The sequence below is a fragment of the Podarcis cretensis genome (assembly GCF_951804945.1).
Source record: "Podarcis cretensis genome assembly, chromosome: 17".
In the NCBI taxonomy this organism is placed as follows: Eukaryota; Metazoa; Chordata; class Lepidosauria; order Squamata; family Lacertidae; genus Podarcis; species Podarcis cretensis.
Window position 1 is genome coordinate 21,780,973 of NC_137187.1, and position 15,869 is coordinate 21,796,841.

Sequence of the window (15,869 nt, forward strand, 5' to 3'; positions counted from 1 at the left end):
GGGGGCAAGGATGCACCCTTGTCGTACCCCCTTATTTATTGGTACAGAGTTTGTGAGATCGCCCTCAGGTGTTAACCTCACCCTAGCGGCCGTCCCTTCATGTAATTTAATCATAAGCCACAACAGCCTTTTATCTATGCTCCACTTTGCCAGTTTTTCCCATAACAGCTCTCTAGAGATACTGTCAAAAGCCGCCTTCAGGTCTATAAAAGCGGCACATAGAAGACCATGAGTAGGGGAAGAATACTTCCGCGCTAGGCAACAGAACATGCAGAATCACAGACACAACATTTAAAATAATGCAATCGAAGTGTAAAAGAAAGATTCCTCATATCTCCAAAACAGAAAAAAGCAGCGCTAGAACTTCTACTTGAAACCCTGGAGAGGCAATATGAGAAAACTTCCTATGTTCATAACTGGCACCCTTTAAAGCCGGCAGTATATGAATAGCAACTGCTAGGAACCAACCATGGGAGAATCTTGCCTGGGGACTTCTCAAAGGCCTTTCGTTGACCACTGTGAGAACGACAACATTGCACTAGATACCAGACCTTTCGTCTGATCCAATAGGACTATTCACACATTCTAGGAAGAGCACAGCAGTTATCTGTGATATCCCAAAGACCACAACTAGCACATCCTCTCAGCGCCCAACCAAATCCATCTATGTAATTCGACCAACAACAGCTTGCCTCAGAATATCACATCTGCCCATTTTATCCTTGCCTTTGGAGAAAACCATCACAAACGTAACACAGATAATGGAACTCCCTGAAAAGCCCAGCCTGTCTCTTGCACATGCATTATGTAACCCCACCCAACCTATAATTATATGGCCACCCCAACACTATCCATGGTAATTTGGGGGACTTTTTTTAAAAAAAGAATGCTGATACCAGCAAGCAAACGTCTCTACAATGGACTAGAAGAAATCAGAAGGATTTATGTTTTCCTGAGATGTGTGTGGGGGGGGGGGGAGTACTGAATTATAAAAAGTGTTGAGAGCACCTGTCTCTGAAGAGGCTTCGGCAGTTGCCTGCCTGTGTCGTTCGAGCAAATCAGAAGTGAAGTTGCTTCCAAAGCCAAAATGTTAACAGGAGAAGCGGAATGCTTTGCTAAGCAGATTTACAGGTTGCCTAGCAATTTCCCAGCCCCTGTCAGGCCATTGTGGGCTTCCGGCAAAGCTATGACACTCTCTCAAATTCAAAATTGTGGACAGGAGAGATTAGCTGTTGATGATGCAGCTAATGTGTTTCCATCTCAACTCTCAAAAATGGAATGGAGGTGTGACATCAAAGTCTGTGGGTTCGCTTAACAGGTTGCCCGTTGTGATGAATTTATCTTGCTTTGAAAATTTGCTTCAGAGCAGGACTGGATGGTAGAAATGGTACTTCAAGGCTGCAAAGCACTGGGAGAGAATTTTTTTAATCTGGTCTCTACATATCTACTAACTACAACTTAAAGGCTAGTTCAGGGTAGCTGATGATGAATGGATTTCTCCTATTCCAGAATTTAAGTCTGCCAGATGTTCCATTCCTCCTTCATTTTATTTTAACTAGAAGTTCTATCTAAAATTAATTTCAGAACCGCAGCATGCAGAATTGCATACTTTTTGCTACCATTATGCCTTTATTTGTGTTATTTTGATTTATTCATTCCTAAAAATATTTATAAACCTGTCCACTGATATGAAAACCAAGTCAGCGGACAATATATGCTGATGCAATAAAATATAAGATACCATAAACACTGTACAAAATAATCGTAAAAGTAGGTGGCTCATCTTGGGGAAAAATTAAGTAACTAGAAAGGCCTGTTGGCATAAAAGGGTCTTTGAGAGAGAACTGGAAGTTAGCAATGAGTATGGCCGCTGAATCTCTGCCAGAAGAATATTCCACAGTATGGGGCTGACAAGTAAGTGCTCCTGTGGATACTCTCAGTGATAGGATATAAGGATGACTTAAGATATCCTGGCCCCAGGTTGTTTCCAGGCTTCATATATCAACAGAAACAACTTGAATCTGGCCCATAGCACATGGGCAGCCACTGCAGATGTTCCAGCAGAGATGCAACATGCTGTTGGCATCTACCCCCATCAGAGAAGTTAAAAAATAGAAGCAGCACCCAAAAAGCAATCAATGTGATGGTGCGTGTATGATGTAGTCCTGATCCTCTGGAAGTGATATCCGTCGGAAGGGTTTGAGGTGCTCGGACAACTCCTCTGGCTCCAAGCAATCAAAGAGTAGCGACACTTTTTCATTTCTTACTGCTGTTAGATTTTATCCGCTGCGCGATCTTTCTGCACCACTCTCGAGCATTTATTTGAGACACGTCAATAATAATAATAATAATAATAATAATAATAATAATAATAATTTATTATTTATACCCCGCCCATCTGGCCCATCTGAGTTTCCCCAGCCACTCTAGGCAGCTCCCAATCAAGTATTAAAAACCATACAGCGTTAAATGTTAAAAACTTCCCTGAACAGGGCTGCCTTCAGATGTCTTTTAAAGATAGGATAGCTACTTATTTCCTTCACATCTGAAGGGAGGGTGTTCCACAGGGTGGGCGCCACTACCGAGAAGGCCCAATTAGGCGACAGTGCAGCTCCTCACCATTAACCCTCACCAATTCTTGAAATTCCTCCATGGTGTTTGTAAGATTGAAATCTGTTTTGAACACGACCCAGAATTCTCTTAGGCAGTACCTTACGAGGTGACATATTTTATAGCAAAGCAAAGAAGAATGATTTCCCAAAGCATCCAGATATAGATCAATAAGTTTTTGCAGCATCTCAGTGGAGGAGATAATGAGCCGGTGCATGCTCAATGTTACCTTCAGCAGTTGGTAGTTTGTAAATAGGTTTCCTTTTGAATCTTTGGAGAAGGGCCATTCCACAGAGTTAGGACAACTGATGGTGTGTGCATGGTTATATCAAGATGTTGTTAGTCCATTGCCTTAGTGAAGCACAGACGGTTTCTTGCATGTTGGTAAGATGCCACACAAAGAATTGTCTTGCAGTCTTTCTTTGTTTTGGGGGGTTTTTTGGTAGTATTTTATCTGTGCACATTTTCATCAGTCTCATCATTCGGAGGGAAAGACACAAACAAGCAAAGGAACTGAAAGCTTCAAGAAACCATCCCTGCAGAGCACTTTTGCACAAAATTCCAAGACAAAGGGAGATTCCAAATAGATCAGTTCCAGTTCAGAAACAAGACCAGGTACTTTGGAACTCCAGAACCCCAGGAAAAATTCAGATGAGAAGAATTGCGTAAGCTTTCTTATTCCGTGTTGGGTAGCATTGCACTGCACAAACATTGTAGTCAGCTACTCTGAGTAGAGGAACGATGGGGGAGGATGCTTAAACTTTTTTCCTGTCTGCCATTTTCCACTAAAATGTCTATCACCACCAGAAGCTACTTTTCCCCCCTCAGTGGGGCCAAGATGTATGTGTTCTTATTATAATAATATAATATAATAATAATTTTCCAGTGGTTAAAAATAGAAGCTACAAGTAGTATAGAATCATAGAATTGCAGAGTTAGAAGGGACCCCAGGATCATCTAGAAATCTCAGCTAAAGCATCCATGACAGATGGTCATCCAGCCTCTGCTTAGAGGAAACTCTGCCACCACCTGGGGGAGACCGTTCTACTGTCAAACAGCTCTTACTGTCAGAAAGCTCTTCCTGATACTTAGATACTTATAACTTGAATCTGTTGGTTTGAGTCCTACACTCCAGAGCAGGAGAACAAGCTTGTGACAGCCCTTGAGATATTTGAAACCTAGGACTTGCCGATCAGAAGGTCGGCGGTTCGAATCCCTGCGACGGGGTGAGCTCCCGTTGCTCGGTCCCTGCTCCTGCCAACCTAGCAGTTCGAAAGCACGTCAAAGTGCAAGTAGATAAATAGGTACCGCTCCAGCGGGAAGGTAAATGGCGTTTCCATGTACTGCTCTGGTTCACCAGAAGCGGCTTAGTGATGCTGGTCACATGACCAGCTCCCTCGGCCAGTAAAGTGAGATGAGCGCCACAAATCCCAGAGTCGTCCATGACTGGACCTAATGGTCAAGGGTCCCTTTACCTTTACCACATCTCCTCTCATTCTCCTCTTTTCCAGGCTAAACATACACAGCTCCTTCAACCGTTCCTCACAAGGCCTGCTGCTGCCAATTGGTAGTACATCTTTGAAAGCCAAGCTTTCCAGCAATGATTGCTATGATGAAATACAGTAGCAAGGTTTGTGTCTGTAATGATCTGAGACTAGGTCTGGCCACCTCACACTGACCTACTTGTTGCCAAAATACAAGCCCAGCCATCCAACTGGTACTTGCCAAAATAGATTTTATCACTGCTAAAACTATTTAAAAATATTCATAGCTTGTTTTATCTAACACTGCCGGTGTAACCATATGTTTTAGAATAAATTTTAAAGCTTATGAAGTAATATTCTGCAATCAGATGGTTGATATTCTTACATTTCCCAATAAAAAAAACCAACAGCCCTGAATAACTTTGTAAGTACTATAAATATTTCAACAAATTTCACATTAATAGGGGTGTTAGGCACATTTTTGCACAGATGGCTCAAACAATGGTATAAAATAAGCAAACCTGCAGCTAAAATGCAGGAACTGATAACTGGCAAAAACCTAAGGTCGAAAATTCATGTGACAATAAATAATGATCACCAACCAAGTACATTTGGACTTAAAAAGGTAAAGGTAAAGGGACCCCTGACCATTAGGTCCAGTCGTGACCGACTCTGGGGTTGCGGCGCTCATCTCGCTTTATTGGCTGAGGGAGCTGGCGAACAGCTTCCGGATCATGTGGCCAGCATGACTAAGTCACTTCTGGCGAACCAGAGCAGCACACGGAAACACTGTTTACCTTCCCGCCGGAGCGGTACCTATTTATCTACTTGCACTTTGATGCGCTTTCGAACTGCTAGGTTGGCAGGAGCAGGGACCGAGCAACGGGAGCTCACCCCGTCATGGGGATTCAAACCACCGACCTTCTGATTGGCAAGTCCTAGGCTCTGTGGTTTAACCCACAGCGCCACCCACGTCCCTCCCAATTTGGATTTGTGGGCTATCATATCAAAAGGGTTGGCAAGCACTGTCCTATATAGGATGACACCCTAAACCACTGAAGCAAAAGAGTAGACTACACATTTAATTATTTTTTTCACTTAATATTCTGCAGTCTCGAACAGTCGGCAAACGAAACACCCTCCCTTTAAAGAGACCTCTCTGTGTGCCCTAGCTATAACCCATAGGACTAATGATCTTGCAGGGACAAGATGAGAAGGGTAAATGAGTAATATATTGTGTACAACCAGACAGTGGAACCATTTGCAGATATGCCTCTGTACTGATTGATGATATACCACATTAGCAGTATTCTGTGGTTATACTAAGCTAGATTAGATGCTTGTTGGAAACAAAGAAGATATATATAATGTTCTCAAATTGGATTCACTTGCTGATGTCCTTCAACCTGGACTGCAAGCTCCCTGAAGATTCCCTTGCCACCCTCCGTTGCCCCATGCAGTAGTAAATGAATATGTCTGCCAAGGATGAGACAGGCTGGAAGAAAAACTGCTCATCCTAAAGTAGCTGATGGAGAAGGGACATAAATCCATGAAAAGGAAGGGCTGCTGTGGATCGGAAGTGGCATTTGCAGACATATCCAGGCCAGGTTTATATTCTTCCCAAGCATTGGCTCCAGACCTGAAACCTTTTGCCCCTGCTTTGCAAACTCCTGCACCCAATCAGGTCCGGAATTAGGTTTGATGAGACTCTAAGCTACTGAAGGTTGTTGTTGTTGTTTAGTCATTTAGTTGTGTCTGACTCTTCATGACCCCATGGACCAGAGCACGCCAGGCACTCCTGTTTTCCACTGCCTCCCGCAGTTTGGTCAAACTCATGCTGGTAGCTTTGAGAACACTGTCCAACCATCTCGTCCTCTGTCATCCCCTTCTCCTTGTGCCCTCCATCTTTCCCAGCATCAGGGTCTTCTCCAGGGAGTCTTCTCTTCTCATGAGGTGGCCAAAGTATTGGAGCCTCAGCTTCAGGATCTGTCCTTCCAGTGAGCACTCAGGGCTGATTTCCTTGAGAATGGATGCATTTGATCTTCTTGCAGTCCATGGGACTCTCAAGAGTCTCCTCCAGCACCATAATTCAAAAGCATCAATTCTTTGGTGATCAGCCTGAAGGTAATGGGGCCCTTTATATGTCCAGCTGTCCTTTGTCAACAACAAATTGTCACTTTTTTGTGTTGAATATATGCTATATGGTAATTTGTGGACCTAATAGGTATCCAAAGCCATTTGCACATGTTGCTATGCAACCAGTCCATGCAGAATGTAGGCACCCTTTATATAGAAGGAAGCAAATCAGTGATATTTTAGGGAGCAGGCTAGCAGGCGGGGCCCATGACTTACATCATAGGAGCCTACACAACACAAAACACTGTTGCTTTATGTAGGTTTTATTTTATTTATTTTTTTCTCTTATATTTTGGAAATGTACATCCAGTTTTTTTCCTTTAATTTTTTTTGCCCCCCCCAAGAGAGTGGGGCCCTAAGCTATAGCTTGTTTAGCTTATATGTAAATCCGGCACTGCTTATGACAAGTGTCTAAGACAACCCAGGTGACTTCAAACCACAGGTTTCAAAATCCAGCCACATGAACTAGTCTCTATTAGTAATGTAGGGACTGGCTGCAAATCTTTCTTGTCTCATATTGTAATCCTTGCCATGAAGGTAAATTCAGCCAGGACCTTGGATGCATGTAATCAGATCTCAGAATCATAGGGATTTTTAATTTTTTTTAAAAAAAATAATCAAGCAATATATACATTTTATGAAAAAAAGCATAAATAATAATAGGGATGGCACAACTAAATGTTGCATGTAGGAGGATTCTTCACAAAGCAATACATTAAGGAGTAATCTAAGTAATCCAGATACATTGTCATCATCAGGAGCAAGAGAGATGTGTCTATCAAGGCTAAATATAATGCCAGGTAGTTTAAGATAGTAAGAGAATCCACCCGAAAAAGAGCAATTACTGGAGTTCAGCATGAAGCAAAACTCATTCACTAAATTTCTTTTCTTTCTTTCTTCTACTAAGGAAATCACAGGAAATAACAGGGGTTCCGGCATGACTATTATAAAAGTGACCTTGTGGTCAAAAGGATATCTCAAACACTAGTCTCCTTTTGCTTGTAGCACACTGTAACATGGGTTATTCTCTTTTGCTTGGCCAACAGAATTGGGGGGGAAAGTTATTTGTTAACAAGCACATATCTTATACAAAGTCTATCTGTATTGGGGCTGGAGACCTTAAACTTTCCCTTTTTATTGATATGTTTTCATTTTCACACCTTCATAAACCCTTATTTTCTATTGTCAATGCATCTATATTGCAGCCCAATTGAATATATCATTACATGGAAATAAGACCCAGCGATTTCAAAATAATGGACAGGTTTCATGTCAGTAGATGTAGTGGATCTTATCTAGATGGGCACATACGTAACGTGTGTGTTTTTTTCAAGGTTGTGTCATTTCAAAAATGCATTTGCAAATAACGCTTATTTTATGACCACATATTATTTCCTAAAGAAAGATTTGTACTAATGATTGCATCAGATGTGGGGAAAAAATTCTGAACAAGATTTGAAACAAAATCACATATAGTCACATTTAGATTGCCATGTGTAATGGTTGCATGCATGTACATTTCATTCTTTGTATATTTTTTATACCCGTTTCAGCTTCCCAGAGCGTGCATGCTCACTGCAGAATACAAGTGTGTGTTTGATTATTGCACATGGTTGGCATTCAATTTTCTATATGGAAGCGGCTTCAGTTTAAGAATTTTGTCACGTCTGAAATGGCCTTACAGTTTCAAATGTATTCTTATAAAAGCAGAGCACACTTAAATTGCCGTGTCCATCAAGGTATCAGTGAACAATGAATAAAACCCACACATCGATAGTTTTTCCTCCCGTACAGCATTTAAACATCAACAATCTTTGAAGTTTATGAGAAGGAAATACTCAGACAATCAATAAGTGTTCTTAATATTGAAATACTAGCTTCAAATTGTCTTCCATGCTGTAAATGCATGCTTCTTCCAGGTAAGGATATATGGAAGCCAAAAGCAAAATGGGAAACCCATGCAAACAGAAAACAAATCAGTCCCTCCATTTATGTTGTTTCTGTCTGATACACACAGATTTATGAGTCCATTCTGGAAATGTAAGGAGGGGGAAAAAATCAATAGCATCACCATGATTTATAAAGCTGTAGTCCTTTTATTTCATGAATATTTCAATTTAGCAATCTGGATGTCAGTTTCATGTCTGAGCTCATTCCTCAATCATGTGTGATTAATTCTTAAAATGATCAGGCTAGCGAAAATCATGGAAACCATATGAAAATTATGAGTGCAGCATGCACAAACCAAAGCTCCTGCTGCTCGAAGATATTTGGGACAACGCACATTAGCAGCAATAATTGACACTAAGGTACACAGCGACAAGCATGAGGATAACAACAGCGAGGACATCAAGCAATTTGCAAATTACTCACAGAACGCTGCTCTCTGAATGTCAGCACATGTGCTTACTGAAGATTGTGGGATGTCATCCACTGGGAGCAGTCAAATACAACATTCCTTGTTTTCCTAGAGTGGACATGCAAGGAAATGTTTGGTTCAGTCAGTCGAAACTTCCTGTTCCTCCTGGCCTGGAGCATCCTTCCTTGCATGTGACTAGTGGGTGGGCGTGACCTCTTTTCCATCTGTGAACTTCCTGGAATGAACTGCTGGCCCCAGGTCATCTTCCTTATAGGATAAACCTTCTAGTACAGTAATACCTCTGGTTAAGAACTTAATTCTTTCCAGAGGTCTGTTCTTAACCTGAAGCTGTTCTTAACCTGAGGTACCACTTTAGCTAATGGGGCCTCCTGCTGCCGACGCGCCACCGCCGCACGATTTCTGTTCTCATCCTGAAGCAAAGTTCTTAACCTGAGGTACTATTTATGGGTTAGCGGAGTCTGTAACCTGAAGCATATGTAACCTGAAGCGTCTGTAACCCGAGGTACCACTGTATAAGTTTGTAACTTTAAGCCTTAAGTCTGCCTTCAGGGATCACACTGTTCTCTGCCTGATCATGAGTAAACTTTCTTTTTATCGCTTATGTATAAGACTGTGGTATCTTCATTCTTTTAGGAGGGGTTCAAGGGGTCTTACCAGGAAAATATTAGAACACGTTTCAATCTGGACAAGCCAGCTTGAATGGCGCATTGTCTTAAGAGACTCACACGCGTTTGCAACATGTTTTCTGCTGTGTAAATGGAAATGGACTCTGGTAAGTAAAGGAACTTGATAATGCAAGCTAGGAAGGATATTTATAAACAATATATCCTCTGCTGCCACCCTGAGCATTCCCAATAAGATAATGGTCTGAACAGGACAAGGTATGATTTCCAAGGTAGATTTCAATAGCAAACATATAGCATGGCTTGAGTTGCACTCCTGCAATCAGCGGCTGTCCTTTTACAGCTGAAATGTGTTCCTTTGTCCTCTGGTGGGCAAAACCCATTTCCCTGTTTTAGCACTGTGCAAATGAAGGTGCAATTTTTGCCCTCCATCTTGCGTGGCAAGGCATACCCCCCCCAAACAACCTATGGTCCTCCCCAATACCAAAAATAAGAGGCATGGCAGCCGATATTTGGGTGAAATCAGACCACAGCTTTATTGACAACAGATGTAAAAGGTTTGGCATAGGCATTACGTAGACCCCACCCCTTCTGGCTCACCTGCCGAAGGAAGTTGTGTTTTGGAGTCAACCAGAAATGAAGGAGTTCCAGAGCTACATCAAAGGGTAGCTTTGGCAAAACCTATTTGGGTTTCACAACTTTCTGACTAGTTGCAGGACCTTAGACAGACCTTGCGGAGTAAACGCAGAATCCACGGAAGCAATTGGCGACTTGGCTGCAGACAGGATAGACGAAGCAGGAACCAGGAACTTGTAGTTAGGTGTTTATTATATAAAAAAGGTAAAGGTACCCCTGCCCGTTCGGGCCAGTCTTGCCAGACTCTAGGGTTGTGCACTCATCTCACTCTATAGGCCGGGAGCCAGCGCTGTCCGCAGACACTTCCGGGTCACGTGGCCAGCATGACAAGCTGCATCTGGTGAGCCAGCGCAGCACACGGAACGCAGTTTACCTTCCCACTAGTAAGCGGTCCCTATTTATCTACTTGCACCCGGGGGTGCTTTCGAACTGCTAGGTTGGCAGGCACTGGGACCGAGCGACGGGAGCGCACTCCACCGCGGGGATTCGAACCACCAACCTTTCGATCGGCAAGTCCTAGGCGCTGAGGCTTTTACCCACAGCGCCACCCGCGTCCCTCATTTATTATATACAGTGGACTATTTACGGGAACAGAACACAGATCTTTAGCTAGCTCTCTCTGACACGACTCACAACTCACTACACTGACACACAGAACTCTGAACCTCTGAACTAACACATTCCAGTTAGTAGGCCATTAATTATCACTCCTTTGAGAGAGCTTGACCAATCAGGGAGCTGTCTCCATGTTTCTGTTATCACCAGGCAGACTTACTCCTTCAGATTGCCTTCTGGCTGTCTGTCAAACCTTAATTGACTCTGTTTGAGTAGCTGCACGTACACAATTTTCCAACAGGTTGCACCTGGGGAATGTTGTGGCCCCTCATCCCTGCCTGGGCATCAGGAAAGAAGCATCTCCCCTGGATTCCTTTAACGGGATACCTCATTTTGGAAGGGCCAGGCAAAGGCTACAACCTCCCCTCTGATCAAGACTATGAATATCTAATGCCTAAACTGCCAAGGTTGTGACAATTGCTATGAGTGCTGTGAATGGTATGTGTGTTGCCCTCCATGACTTCTGTGGGGCAGCTGTGTAGGATGCCAAAGGAAGGTAAGAAGAAAGGGCCATAGCTCAGTGGTTGAACACAAACTGTGTGTACCACAGTGTTACAGTTTTAATCCTCAAGACTCTCTGCCTACCCTCGATCAGAGCATTTCCCTGAAACCTGCTAAAACCTCAAAAAGAGAGATGATGGTCTGGCCCAGATGGATGAGTAGTGAGTTATTTCTCATTTCTAGGAAGCTCTGTGCCATTTGCCTGTTTTACTGTATCCATGTCCCTTTGGGTTCAGCAACAATAGCATTGCATGGGATCTCTGCCAACTGCAGCAAACAGAGCTGGGCTCCATGAAGATTTGCACCCATTGCCTCGGCCCAGTATACCTGAAGGAGCGTCTCTACATCCATCGTTCTGCCCGGATGCTGAGGTCCAGCGCCAAGGGCCTTCTGGCGGTTCCCTCACTGCGAGAAGCAAAGCTACAGGGAACCAGCCAGAGGGCCTTCTTGGTAGTGGCGCCCGCCCTGTGAACGCCGTCCCATCAGATGTCAAAGAGATAAACAACTACCTGACATTTAGAAGACATCTGAAGGCAGCCCTGTTTAGGGAAGTTTTTAATTTGTGACATTTTAATGCATTTTTAATCTTTGTTGGAAGCCGCCCAGAGTGGCTGGGGAAACCCGGCCAGATGGGCGGGGTACAAATAATAAATTATTATTAATATGATTATTTTCGGTATGGAACAAAGAACCAAACATTTCCCCACTCTCATCCCCCCATGCTACACATAAAATTGCTCTGGGGGTTCCTCTAACCCTTCAGAGGAGATTTGGGGATGGTGTGAGACGCGTGGGGGAAGAGAGGAAGGAATTCTTGCGTGAATTCTTGCGCTAGTACAACTCTTTAGTTGACTATTGCCCTGTGGTTCAGGCAACTGTGCAGGCATGAAAGGGATTCCGAGGGTCATCTAGTCCAACCCCCTGAAATACAGGAATCTCAACAAAAGCACGGTTCCTTCAAGGCACCTTTGTCCATGAAACCTGACTCTGGGTTATGGACTTGAATGCTCTCGAAGGATTGAGAAGCACAATAGTGACAAAAATAGCATTGCTGCTAGCTTGAATTCATCTGGGAACATACCAAGTATAGCAAATTGTCTGATTGCCATATCTTACACTATATGTGTGCTCACAGTATATGGGGGGGGGCATTTTCCTGTGGTAATTTCCATCCCTCTGTACATTATGCTAAAAATGGGTTGACTTTACTCCCTGGTGGAACGTTGCTTGCTTTCAGCCAGTACTTAAGGAGCAGACAGGCAGAGCTAGAGGTCTAATAGAGTCAACACACTCCTTCTTCTGGCTGGATTGTTTTAGGCCAGTGATGAAATGTCAATAACTGCTTTCTTGGATGCAGTTTTCTTTTCCTTTTGATAATCTTACTTATTGCACACTGTTTAGATTTTTTAAATAAGTCCATTTTATACACTTCCCAGATACATAAACTAAGATGTGGTTTTTGTTTGTTTTTTACAGCGAAATCCCAAAGACAGCCTCAAAGGTATTTATATATGTGACTACAGTGGTAAGGATTCTATATGGACAGAAATGGAAGGGGGAGGAGAGAACAGCCTCAAAAGAAAAATCGCTGATGAAAATCTTAGAATATATAGAGATGACAAAATTGATGGCACCAATAAAAGATACAAATTTAGAATCTTTTAAAGAAGACTGAAAGCCATTTGTAGCGTATATAAAAAGTTATTCCCTATATGTGAAGACCACAGCGGGGTTTGAAGTGTAAGAAAACAGCAGAATATATTAAGAAATATATGGGGATGAAATTAGATAAGAAGGAACCTTAAAACACAATTGTACGTAATTTGAGTTATAAACATTGATGTTGGGTGAGCGGGAAATCACTTGTTTTTCACCCCTAAATATACTGTGAGCAAAGAAAAGTAACTTTCTATATGGAAAAAAAGAATAAAATAATATTTTTTTAAAAAAAAATGGATTGGCCCTCTTCAAGCTTATTATTCACTTGGATGAGCATAGAGCATGCCTGAGCCCATTTTAGAATACTAAAAAACTCCTCCTTACAAAAGTACTTGATCATTTGTTTGGCTTTGGGCAATTGCTCTTTATTTTTACTTGAACGTGAAAGTTCCCAAGAGAAACTAATTTTCTGTGACACCTCCCTGAAAGTTTTTGCTATGTTTTCTTTCTTTTTTCCATGTACATCATTCTACTAGGAAGTTGACATTATTTTTGCAAAGGCAATAAAAGGAATTATTTGTCAAATCATTACAAAACAGTACAAAATGAAGGGTCTCTTTTCTCAGAAATGAAGTGATTACAGGACTTTGTCGATGAAGGTTCAAGGAAAGAGAAAAGTATCTGCCACAGTGAACGTTCTGGATAAGGACAGAGACCCCCCTCAATTGGAAATGATTACAAGAGACCTGGGAAATGTAACCTGAACAGTGTTTTGTATGAAGCAGAAGAGGCTATTTAGTTACCTATCTTGGCATCTGACTCAGAAACCATTCCAGGTTTGCCAGTAGTAGCAAGCATATAAATACAGCGTCAATATTGTAACGTGGATGCAGACATGTTTACAGCATATCAGCAGACTGTATTTGAAAGGCTTGGGTTTCTTCCAGAAAAACAAACCATAAAAATGAACCAAAGTGTTATATTCCTCTAACATAGAGGAAGTTAATGGCAACATTACAAGGTACAGTGGGGGAAAATAAGCTAAGCTGCATAGGAGGATTTTGAGTTAGAGCAATGTGACAGAATCAGTATGTTGTGTGAAGTCCATGTTAGTGGCATTTGAAAACCTAGAGCATGGGTAGGCAAACTAAGGCCCGGGGGCCAGATGTGGCCCAATCGCCTTCTCAATCTGGCCCACGGACGGTCCGGGAATCAGCATGTTTTTACATAAGTAGAATGTGTCTCTGGGTTATTTGTGGGGCATAGAAATTCATTCATTTCCCCTCAAAAAAAAATATAGTCCGACCCCCCACATGGTCTGAGGGACAGTGGACCAGCCCCCTGCTGAAAAAGTTTGCTGATCCCTGACCTAAAGGTATGACTAGAGTATCCAGGCACATGTACAAAAGGCAAACCCTTCTCCATGCTCTATCTCCAAATAAGGTGAGGCAGGTGGCTGTGAAAGAGAGAGCCTTCTCTGTGGCAATGCACTTGCAGAGGTAAAAAAAAAAAGGTAAAGGACCCCTGGACGGTTAAGTCCAGTCAAAGGCAACTATGGGGTTGCAGTGCTCATGTCACCTTCAGGCCGAATGGAGCCGATGTTTTTTCCACGGACAGCTTTCTGGTTCATGCAGCCAGCAGGACTAAACCACTTCTGGCACAATGGGACACCGTAATGGAAACCAGAGCAGCGCACGGAAACACCGTTTACCTTCCCGTCACTTGCGCTGGTGTGCTTTCGAAATGCTTACCTACTTATACTGGTGTGCTTTCAAAATAAATGCTAGGTTGGCAGGAACTGGGACAGAGCAACGGGAGCTCACCCCGTCACGTAGATTTGAACCACCAACCTTCCGATCAGCAAGCCCAAGAGGCTTAGTTATTTAGACCCCAGCACCACCCATGTCCCACTGCACTCATGGAAAACAACCCAGAAGGCTTGCTTGGCACCTAGATTATGGGTTTTTAGCATTGAATTGAATTTAGCATTGGATTGGGACCTTTTTGCACTGAGCTGGGACCTGTTGCTGGTTTTATTCCAGGATGGGGTTTATTTTTAAAAAAAGCAAAATCCTTCTGTTTGGTTTTATGTTCCTGTTGTATCTTTAGATAAGCTATCTTCCAAGCTGACAAACCCCTTCCTCCCCTCACAGAATGTGCAGTAACCGCCTTCTTGGCCGTTGGACCCACCACCCAGAGCCTGTCTTCATATGCAGTCGAAGTCCCTAACTCATCAAAAGTTTGAGACGCATTGGCTACCCTCACCTGGTTTAGCCAGCCAGTTGAAGCCAATTCCCCAGGGTGTGGCCACTGTAAAGGTAAAATCAAGAATAGGAGGACATTCAAAGCTGCTTTGTAATAGATTATGGGTTCATTTAGATCAGTACTGTTTTCTACACTGACTCACAGCAGCTCTCCAGCATTTCAGACAGGAAAACCACCTGGAGATGTCGGCCATTTTGCATGCCAAGCGAAACCAGGGGTGAGGGGCCTGACATGTTTGCTATCCTGTCTTCCATATCACGAGCCAGAAGTTGGGCTCATGTCTAAGCAAATCAGATCAATTTCCATAATTTATTCTAGTTCTAGAATATGAGTGCAGTGATGACATATACTGTATAGGGAAGTTTCAGGGCATAATTTTAACAGCCAATAGAACAAATGGCTGTCAGTCCACCTTGGGCACAGTGGTTTAGGATGTTGGTAGCTGCATTTTGGTTATGAATCATAGGCGAGCCAGAAAAAAATCTTTATGGATTCATGCAACATTCCCTTGCAAACAGTGTTTGGCTTCACATATGTGAAAAAGCTTGAAGAAACACATTCAGTTCTCTTCAGGTTTTTTATAAAAAAAACTCCACCTCTGAAAAAGCTTGAAGAAACACATTCAGTTCTCTTCAGGCTTTTTATAAAAAAAAAAACCCCACCTCTGATAAGTAGAACTCTGCCAGAATTCCCTTTACCAAGGTAGATAGATATTAGCACATCCAAAATACCAACTGGGTGCTTGGCGTGAGGCATTGTGAGATTTAAAAATTAAACACACATCTTTTCAAGGGGAAATAACTGCATATTTCACATTAATGCTCCTGACCTAAATGTATTATTTGAGAAGTAATTCCTATACCTTTCCACGGAACTATTGCTTAAGAAAACATGCATATTTTGAATATAGTTTATGGTTCAGTTTTAAATTGTGTTTGAAAATTTCCCTTCCTCCAGGTA

At 42.5% G+C, this 15,869-nt stretch overlaps 1 long non-coding RNA gene across 1 annotated transcript in view; it reads right to left on the reverse strand.

Annotated features, from left to right (window-relative positions):
- LOC307206655 overlaps nucleotides 1–10,612 on the reverse strand; it is a 386,119-nt gene extending 375,507 nt beyond the window's left edge. The window contains exon 1 of the long non-coding RNA XR_013834462.1: nucleotides 10,499–10,612. This is a non-coding gene — a long non-coding RNA (uncharacterized lncRNA). The remainder of the gene's footprint in view (nucleotides 1–10,498) is intronic.
- Nucleotides 10,613–15,869: the final 5,257 nt, after the last annotated feature.